Here is a 10381-nt window from a genome sequence, read left to right as displayed (position 1 = left end):
TTGTAATGTTCTCAGGTATTTAAGTTAGATAAAAGGACAAAGATAAGCACATTGTTTTGAAACTTTGACAACTCCACACAAAAAGAGTATCTACACTAGGAAGTAAAGCTGATTCAATAAACACAGGAGATATGATGCTGCTGACGACAGCTGAGTGCTGTACTGAAATAATTTGATAAATGAGATAAATTGGAATCAAGATTATTATTATTTTGAATTGTCCCTTTACTAGAAACCTTATAGATTGTGCGAATGTCAACTAATGTGATAGAGATGCCTTTTATAAGGACGATCTCTGATGTTGTGTGAACCACACATTGTGTCTTCAGACTGATTTATTCCACATGGCAGATATGCATATTATGAATCGTGTCCTGAAGGAACCGATGTCTGACCCATATGGAGAAGATGCTGGTGTTCTTGTTGAGACACAGTAGGCCGAGGGCGCGGCTTTAAAGACAGCCTCACAGCAACTTGAACAGACCAATGCTGAGGTCCACTACGCTGAAGTGATGCTTGACTCAGTGGAGAAATAAGTTAAAATACTATAATTAAAGGTTTTCCAGATTATAGGAATCTACAATATATTGTGAAACTGCTCAGATGACGTCCGCAGTAGCACATATTCTTCTATTGATAGTTTAATTTATAATGTACTATTAGTGGAGATGTCACATTATTCAAATGAATAGAATGACAGCCATGAAGTCAGAATCAGTCCATTGCCCTTCACTTAAGATTTGTACAATGTATAATGTTTATAAATCAAAACGCAACAAATATATGTACAATACAGTTTACAAACTGAATTTGTAAAAAAGAATGTTTTGCTGACTTTTGTATTCTCTTTGAAGCAACAAAATGTATGTGTTATGTATGTCGTAACTAGGGTTTGACTTTTATGACCTGGGGCTGGATGAAATTTAATTTGAGATGCACTGTAAAAGCTCCAGGAAATTGCAACTGGCCACTGCACCTTCCATAAGAGAGCTCAAACATTTGCTAATGCATTGGTTGCCTCACAGGCACTCTTTCCCTGGTTTGCCCATGTGGCGCATGGTGTTGGCCACACGGGCAAAGGGGGGATGTGTGCATCAGTCTTTTAAATTGGTTTGCCCCAGGTTTTATAGTAACAGCTTAGCAATATTGTAGAACTTGCCACATTTGTCAAGCTCATAATCCTGCAATATGCAAATAGATTGTGTTCAAAAGCTTAAATGTTGTGGATATGAATATATACTTGTAATAATATATAGGTGTTCTAAATGGGTTGAAGCCTATCCCGTAGGAAGGCTGAAGTAGTAAAAGTAGCAAAAATACAGTTAAGGGATGTTATATGTAGATTTCGCATTCCAGGGAAATTTCCAGTGATAGGAACACTCACTTCACTGGGACAATAGTGCAGGAACTATGCAAAGCCCTGCGAGGTAAACAACATTTTCACTGCCCCATCAGGCTCAGTCAGCTGGAGCAGTGGAGAAACAAAATGGGATATTAAAGAATAAGCTGTCTAATATATGCAAACAAACAGGACTCAAACGTCCAGATCCCCTTCCTATAGTCCTAATGACAATGAAATCGTCAGCAAATTGAGAAAAACAGGTCTTTCTCCGTGTGAGATTATTATGGGATGACTTATGAGACTCTCCATCACTCCTCCATTGTCTGTAAGGGAAATGGACATCCACTTGATGGATGATGCTATGTTGTCTTTTTGTATGGGACTAACACGTGCTTTCGAAGCTGTCCATTCACAGATGAAAGCCGCCCAGACTGAACCATCCCAGCAGGTTTACCACCCCTTCCAGCAAGATGACTGTGTATATCAAAGCACACAAGAGAAAGTCCTCCCAACAGCCCAGGTGGACAGGGCCCTACCAGGTGCTCCTGACCACCCACACAGCTGTGAAGTGCCTAGGAACGACGACATGGATCCACTCCTCACACTGCAAACTTGCCAATCGAGGCGATCAGCACAACCCTGGTGGAGAACAGAGGGATAAAGGAATTGTTCTTCCACATCAGATTTGACATTACTGTATGTATGCAGGCCCTTGTAATTGCTTTTCCAATACTGCCAACTGGTTATTGATGATTGATTTCACATTGTGGTACGAGTATCGAGTGAAATGCGTGCTATCCACCTCAACAACACAGCGATAACATGGAGCCGACAGGTGATCCAGGTCACAATAGAGGTCAAGCAGTGGGAGGAGGAAGACGTGGTGGTCAAAGGTGTAGCGTAAGGTACACTTATAAAATTCAATTAAAGAAGTGAATTTATAGTATCACCTTATCACGAATCCTGGAATCTTGTAGAACTCAATTTCTGTAATAATTGGACGCAGACACCAATTCCAAAGATATAAATTGTCAAATTTATTCAAAAACAAAGACTAAATGTAGCACTACACTAATTATACAAAAGGGAAAAACTAATTAAAATTCAACTCTAGATCAACAAATCAAAGACAAATCACTTCCGTGACCAAATCAAAGACCATGGGATCGCATATGATAACACACAAATCATTAAACAAAAAAGGTTATAAACACATTGACTACAATACCGGTTAGTAAGACGAAGGTGAGTCTCTCATTAGTATTGTTAGTCAGACATTCAATAACTACGCAGGTTAGTATTTATATCAGGTAACTTCTCGTTATATATATATCAGTCTCATTAACGTTTAGGTGGAGAGAAAGATCCTATCATTACTTGTTACCACAATTTCCCTTAACTGATTATTATTCAATGATTAAGGATAGGCAGGGCCACCTATAATCTGGTGTCTATTAACTTGTGTCAATTTCAGACTAAACAGTTAAACAGGAATGAGAAGATATTTCTCGGCGTTGACAGATTTTATTTCTAAAATTATCAACAAAACAGTTGAATGCAACACACATTTATATTTAAGAAAACTAAATGATATTACACATTCTAGAGTTATGAATCACAGATTAACATTTCTAATTGATTTCTCAAATGTCATGAATCACAAACTCCAAACTGTTAAACTTATGTGAACTTCGTCACAGAGAGGCCTCTCTGGCTTCGGGCTCAGATAACAGCACACGGCACGAGGTCTGTGTGGTTTGGAACAAAGGCAGTCCGGTTCGGCTTTGTCCAAGAACTTCCACTCAGTCGATGCACCTGGAAGTTGGGGTTTCGCGAATGTAGAGTCTTTTCCAAACAGATTTTCCACTGGTTTGAAGGCTCCAAGGTTGTGCACAAAATCTTCTTTGTAAGCAGGGTTCCACCGTAGTTACTTGAAGACAAAGTCTTTGAGGAAAGCAGGGCCCTGTTCGTTCCAAGGGTCAAGTTTCTTAAGACTCAAATAGCTATTTAAATGACTTTCGTATTCAGTCGACTTAGTCAATTGTCCAGCTGGATGGCTGGGCACAGGCGGGCAGCGCAGTCTTTAAAGTTCTTTATTTAATAAAGTCCTTTAAAATAATTATTCGTACGGCTCAATCTCCTTCTCCCAATTTAACCCTTCTGTTGCTGGTAAAGACTTAGTTGGTTTCTGGTTCCGGTTCTGGCAACAGAGATACAAGTTGAGCTGTGGCAGCGAGTTACTGGTTTAGGTGAGAGAGAGAGAGAGATGCCGTGCGTTACCCTTTATACGCCTGTCAGATCAATAGGTGATTGGTTCTTTAGTTTGTGAGATTGGATTTCGGCTTCAGCCCCCAGTGTCCTATTGGAGGGGGGCTTGATTTATGACTGATGTCAATCCATGCCATCTTTTGGAAATGCCGGTTGGCACGGGTTCGTAGCTCTGTGTCGGGATTTCGGCTCTCGTCCATTTCAAAGAGTTTTTATTTCCTACAGGCCCCCTTCCCCAGACATCTCACAGCAGGGATTCCAAGCTATTTGGCCCATTCTCGGTGCCATCCTCCCAAGACTGTCACTTTGATGTAAACCAGTTCACATGCTGATGAGTTAAGGAAATCTGATAAATTTGGGGGGAGAGGTCTTCTTTAGATCAGTGCTTCAGCTCAGAGCTAAAATGCTCTTATCAGAATACACCCAACATAACGCTACACTGGTTAATTCTGTTCTGGGAAAACCACAATCCTGCAGGTTTAATAAGTCTCTCTACACATCAGTCCCTGAGTACCTTCAACCAATGGTCATTTTGACCAATTAAGCCCAAGAATTGAGTCAATTAAGTTGTCATGGACTACCCAGTGAAGACGTGAACTCACGACTAGGTCACACTGTGAGCTCACCAGAGCAGACATTACACTGAGCTCACTGTGAGCTCACTTAGCGCTTTTCCAGCGACATGGTGCCGGTGCTGGAGCCGGAGCTGCTGCTCGGCCTGGGATCCAGCTGATCTTTTTTGAACCGGCCCGCTTTTCCACCGGTTTTGACGTCACTGGATGTGGGCGTTCCCAAGCATGGAGTAGAAGTGGAGAAACACAGCAATAGTAATCAGCACCGAGGCGACTGCGTCTTTAAACCCCATTTAACATCACAATCAAACTCATTCCGCGTCTATGGCAAATCGTAACCCTAATGTTACAAATGTTCCCTAAACACCTATTTTGCAGGATCAATAAAAAATTATTAGGATTTTTTAAACTTTTACTGACACACATAGTTAATAGCAATGTGTTATAACTTTACCGAAAATAATAATCTGTATATCTTTAATTGTTTAGACGTTATTAAGATATAATGCATCTTTCACATAGGGAACATTTGTAACATGTTAGGAAAAACAAACAAATGATTTGAAAATATTCATAATTACAGCATACAATTTGTCAGGCTTCATAACAATGGTATTTATAACATACTCTGTAAAAATCAAGCAAATAGCATTTGTGGTTCACGAGAAAATATGTATATATAATCAAAGCTATCAGACTATAGCAGCCGGTGTATGAAGACACATACGATTATACAGCATTATTTGGCAGCTTCGCAAGACCTAATTTTAAACGTTGTTGGTAAATTAGATAATTAGTGGGGACCCGCTATTTGCAGTTCTTCCCCTCCATAATTGCTAAAATAAAGTTTTACTGACATTTTATTGACCCTACCACTGCATAGGGCACATCTGTAACATGAACGCTACTGAATGGCACATACATTGAAAACTACGGAGAACTGAGACAAATCCACTTTACACTTCATAAATAATCTTAAAACGTTTCCAACCAAGGCAACACCCACTTGAAATACGTTCATTCTCATTTTTGGTAAACAAAAAGAGAGATTGTTACATATGTTCCCTATGATGCATCTACAGAGAGAGAGAGACAGACAGACACTAACACTCTCTCTCTCTCTCTCTCTCTCTCTCTCTCTCTCTCTCTCTCTCTCTCTCTCTCTCTCTCTCTCTCTCTCTCTCTCAGCTGGGAGTGTGTGGGAGGGGTCTGCAGTGAGCGGGAGTGCTGCTGAGAGCTCTGTCCTTTGGCTGCGTTTTTTTGTTGCTTTACTTTTTTCAGTTTGTTTATTTTGTCTTCTGTTTTCAGTGCTTTTCTTATTGTGGGGGAACAGGGGAGGGGAGGGGGGAGTACCGGTAGTTCTTCCCGGGTCGGGGGGTCGGACCCCCTGAATGCGTCTTTTGAAAAACTGACCCGACGCCATGGAGTCAAGATCGCTCCGGTGCAGTTCTGCCCCCTAGAGCAGTGTGTGTTAGCGGTTGGGGAGGTAGCAGGGTGTGAAAATATCAAGTCTGCTGCCATTGTTATCTTCTTAAAAACCACTGATCTGCTCAATCAGCTAGTGGCTAATGGCACAGTGTTAGACGACACTTTCACCCCGGTGTTGCCGCTCGCTGCTCCTGCCCGGAAGGTAACGCTGTCTAACGTCCCTCCGTTCATCCGCACCGGCTCGGGCAGCTGATGTCCGGCATTAAGAGGGTCCCGCTGGGCTGCAAAGCCCCGCAACTGAAACACGTCGTGTCCTTCCGAAGGCAGCTGTATATGATCCTCAATAACATCAATGAGGATCTTAATGTCTCCGAAGTTGGATCTCTCTTGCTGCCACCACCACGAAGATTGCTCTTTAGTAATGTTGGAAAGTCAAAGACAGCAACCGTCAGGGTTCTTGCATATGACGTATTCGTGCTGCACCTCTCTGCAAGGATCCAGGACAGTTTGTCAATGTAAACTCCAGTGCCTGGGAATATTTCCACCTAAAAGACAATGGTAAATAAAAAACAAGTTTATCCCCAAACTATTCTTATATTATGTTAAGTGGAATACATTATCAGTAAGGCTGTGATTTTGTTACAGAAATGTGTTATTAAAGACCACAGTATGTCTCAATTCTAAGTTTATTAATTTACAGACATAATAAAGTCAGTGAATCTGTGACACCCATAATTCAATTACATTCTTATTATCAACTATAACTATGAATATAACTGATAATGTAGCATCATTAGATTGTTTACAACCAATATTTGTTTTCAATATATATATTTTTACCTTGTCTTTGTAATATTGTAGACCAAGAGTGTTATACCTGTTTTGGTGATTCTTTGTCAGATTCAGAACAATTTGCTGTGGGGCTGTCAGAACCACTTGATGGTGACACACTTTTGTCTTCATTGCTGATAAATGTGGCTTTTGTTACAATTTTTTTCAGATTGTCCAAAAGGTCTGGAATCTCTGGAGAAAAAAACCTTAGTATTAAATGATAATCATTTCTAGTAATATATTTAATACAAAGTGAAAACAAAACCATCAATGCCTGCAATTATACTTGAGAGACTTGCTCTATGTTATTGGCAAACTGACCTTTTTGTGGGTCATTAACATTAGCTACAAAAAAATAAAAGAGATAAAATACAAGAATTACCAGGTCTAATGTAATGCATATAGTCATTAATGTAGGATTATGAAGTTATGTTGAAAAACTTTATTTAATAATCAGTATTATTAAACTATTAGACAGTGCACATTAAGAGTCTGTATTGTGGTTCTAGATTACTTCAGTATGATCAACTATAATACATTACTCTGGAATCTAAATTACTGAAGAATAACATTTATCAAGGTAAGGTTTTTTTAAGTGTTTTCCTTTTCGAGCTGCTTAACTTTTTGCTGTAGCTCAACTTCACTGGACTCTTTAAATGTCTGTAGAATATGACGGGATCTAATTCTTGAAGCTCCATCGGTTTTCTTTCTTATTTTGTGCTGTATTCAGAGAGGAAAAGAGTTTAAAAAGAATATATATATATATATATGAAAATGATTTAAATAAAACAATCCTGCAATACATTTATTTAATATTTGCAGTAATTATCTCACCGGTAACTGTGGTTCATCAAGGTCACTATCATCTGAAATTTGAAGTTTTTTGTTTGGTTTAGGTACTCTCTTCATTTTAGGACAGGGCATTTTTGTTAGGTCATTAAGTTTTCTTCTTAGTTCGCCTTCTTTTCCTAAAATAAAAATAAAATAAATAAAACCCTGCATTATGTCCACAGATATTTGGGGATTATATTTATTTGTCATAAAAATACTGTGCTTTGACCATACAAATTAAGATGAACAGCCAACACAATTTATTTTGTGATTTGGGGGATTTTATTGTAAAGCACAACACCCAATAAATCGTTCTTACAAATGCCAGTCAAGTATGACGAGTTTTTAGCGCCCTCACCACCACCTACCATGTTATAAGAGTATGTTAGAAGTACAACACATTAATAACTTAAACATTCATTTCAAATATACTGTGATTGTATATATCAAATAGCATGTAAAGACTTTAATGTTTTTTTTTTTTAAATAAACATTGTTACCAGTCATAATGATCTGCGCTTCATGGACAGGCCATCCACCTTTTGGAGGTTTGTTCGTGTCTCTCCACTCTGCTCTGAAGTTTCGAGTCGTCTCTTCGTCATCATCAGCAATGCTGAATAAATCAAAATTGCGAAAGCAAGCAGTGGGAATCACGCTGTAAGAGTCTTTGTCGACCCCGCTTTCCCACTTCACCAACGCGTGCATCACCGCCATACTACCTTCACCTTCTCGTCCGTTTTTTCTGCGCCTTTTTCCCCCGACAAGTCACGGCACAAAAAACAGTCCCGCTCTGCATTCTGGTACTTGGCGTTCTTAATAACACCAACAGGGTGTAATCGCATAGACCACTCGAGTATAAAGTACTACATATCCCATCTGTTACAGTTTTTTTTCTTCTTCTGAAACTGCAAGCGCACTACATAAAGTTTGGCAAATTAAGAAATTTGGATGATGAGTTTACAATCTTATAAACAGTATTTAAGTAAACCTAGATATGCAATTCCAAAAAGAACAGCATCGAGATGGAGAAACAGGATAAAAAAATAATAATACAATGTTTATACTTTTTGTATTTTAATTACAGTATGTAATTATTGCCTTTTGATTTACATTTACAGAAAAAGAACGGCGGCAAACGTGGACTACCCAACAAGAAGCAACAAAGTTACTAAAATATCAGATTCTCAGGTAAGCTTCATGCAGCCATACATGTATAATTATAAAATCAATCCAAAAAATAGACCTTGTTTACCCTACAACTGATTTGAGTGTTAATTCTATTTAAGATATAAAAAAATATTTTGTTTTCTGAACTAATAATCTGTGAACATTCTATTATCTCTATAATTTTAATTAATACATTTATTTTATTATTGGTGGAACATTATATTTTTCAGCTCAGATGATTTCACGTACCATCAATTTTTCTGTTAATAAATGTGCAAAAACAAATCAGATGGATAGGCCCCTACATATGAACATTAAGTTAAAGGCCTAGAGTGAGTGTTCTTCACTTCCAGTCATGGCGGGCCACAATCCAGCTCTTTGTAACTCATCAACAACCAAAGACCTGGGAAAAGGGTTAAATGGCTTCAGTTAAGCCAATTAGGTAATTAAGAGCTCAACTGGAAAAAAAACAGCAGGCATAGGGGTACTTTAGGACCACAGTCACTGATATAACCTACAATGTTGTTGTAATGAAAATCAGCAGACAGTGGGCCTCCTCCAGGACTAAGGTTGAGAAGCACTGGTCTTGAAGACCACAATAACAATCGACCTCAAGGGCTAGGGATATTCGAGGTGATGCTAAACCAGTCCTGAATGTTTAAATATAATGTTATTTTCTTGTAGTGTGCCGTTGCTGTTAATGCAACCAGTTATATTGAGCCATCAAATACAGAAGCTGACGAAAGACATCAACATGTGAATTTAGTTGTAAATTTAAAGTGTGTGTGAAAAGTATTTTGTATATGGAGATTAACCCATAGTTTCACAGATAAATTGTGGACCAGTGATATTCAGGATCTTCAAAACAAGTCCTGAATGCTCAAACTTAACACTTCTTTTTTTAGAGTGTCGTTGCTGTCAATCCAGCCAGTGATGTGGAGCCATCAGATACAGAAGCTGATGAAAAACAACATGTAAATTTCCTAAATTAATATTGTGCATCAAAATACTTATTTAGCACTTTCAACTGTTTCTTTGTGATTCCTAAAATTACTTTACAGGCTGGGGCTGGGGGAAGACACTGCGCCCGCCTGGAGAAGCCTGTACAAGCCCCCCTCAATAAGAGAGCTGGCAATCTGCAGTGGAGGGTGTTACACACCATTATTGCTGTCAATTCTTTTATTACTGTTCTTAACCCTGCTGTGTCCGACGCCTGCCCATTCTGTGCTCAGAGAGAGACCGTGTTTCACTGTTTCAGCACTTGCTCTCGGTTGTCACCCATTTTTAGTCTTTTAACTCGTCTTTTTACTGATCTTAACCTGATTTTTAACACAAAGGTTTTTATTTTAGGGGCGCGATACACCAGAAAGACCAAACATGTGGACCAGCTGGTAAACTTCTTGCTGGGCCAGGCTAAAATGGCCGTCTATAAGACTAGGAAGAACAGAGTGTGTGGGGAGGGCAGTGAGGATGCAGTGAGAGTGTTTGCCATGCTGGTCAAGTGCAGAGTCAGACTAGAGTTTAACTATTACAGGCTGATGAATGATTTGGAGAGTTTTGAACAGGTCTGGTGTATTAATGATGCCCTTTGTGAATTGTATGACGGGGAGTTGGTTTTTATTATGTAATTCATTTATAGGGTTTAGTATTTGATGGTTGTTTTGTTGTGTGTATTGGGTTGCTTTCTTTAAAAGTGTACAGATCAGTGGCGGAGTTAATGCTTGTTGGGGGGAGACAAACAAAGGGGAACACTATTTTTTATTTATTTATTTATTTTCTTTTGTATGAATTATTGCGTGTTGCAAACAGGCAATGAAGTCTGATAAAAGTCAAAAAGTCTCTCTCTCTCTCACACACACACACACAGCCAGCAAGACACACAGAGCCAGCCAGCTCAGCGATGACATCACAAACATCTCTCTCAGGTGACTCCTATGACATC

The sequence above is a fragment of the Amia ocellicauda genome, unplaced genomic scaffold, assembly GCF_036373705.1.
Source record: "Amia ocellicauda isolate fAmiCal2 unplaced genomic scaffold, fAmiCal2.hap1 HAP1_SCAFFOLD_186, whole genome shotgun sequence".
Lineage (NCBI taxonomy): Eukaryota > Metazoa > Chordata > Actinopteri > Amiiformes > Amiidae > Amia > Amia ocellicauda.
Note: the sequence above shows the minus strand (reverse complement) of the source record.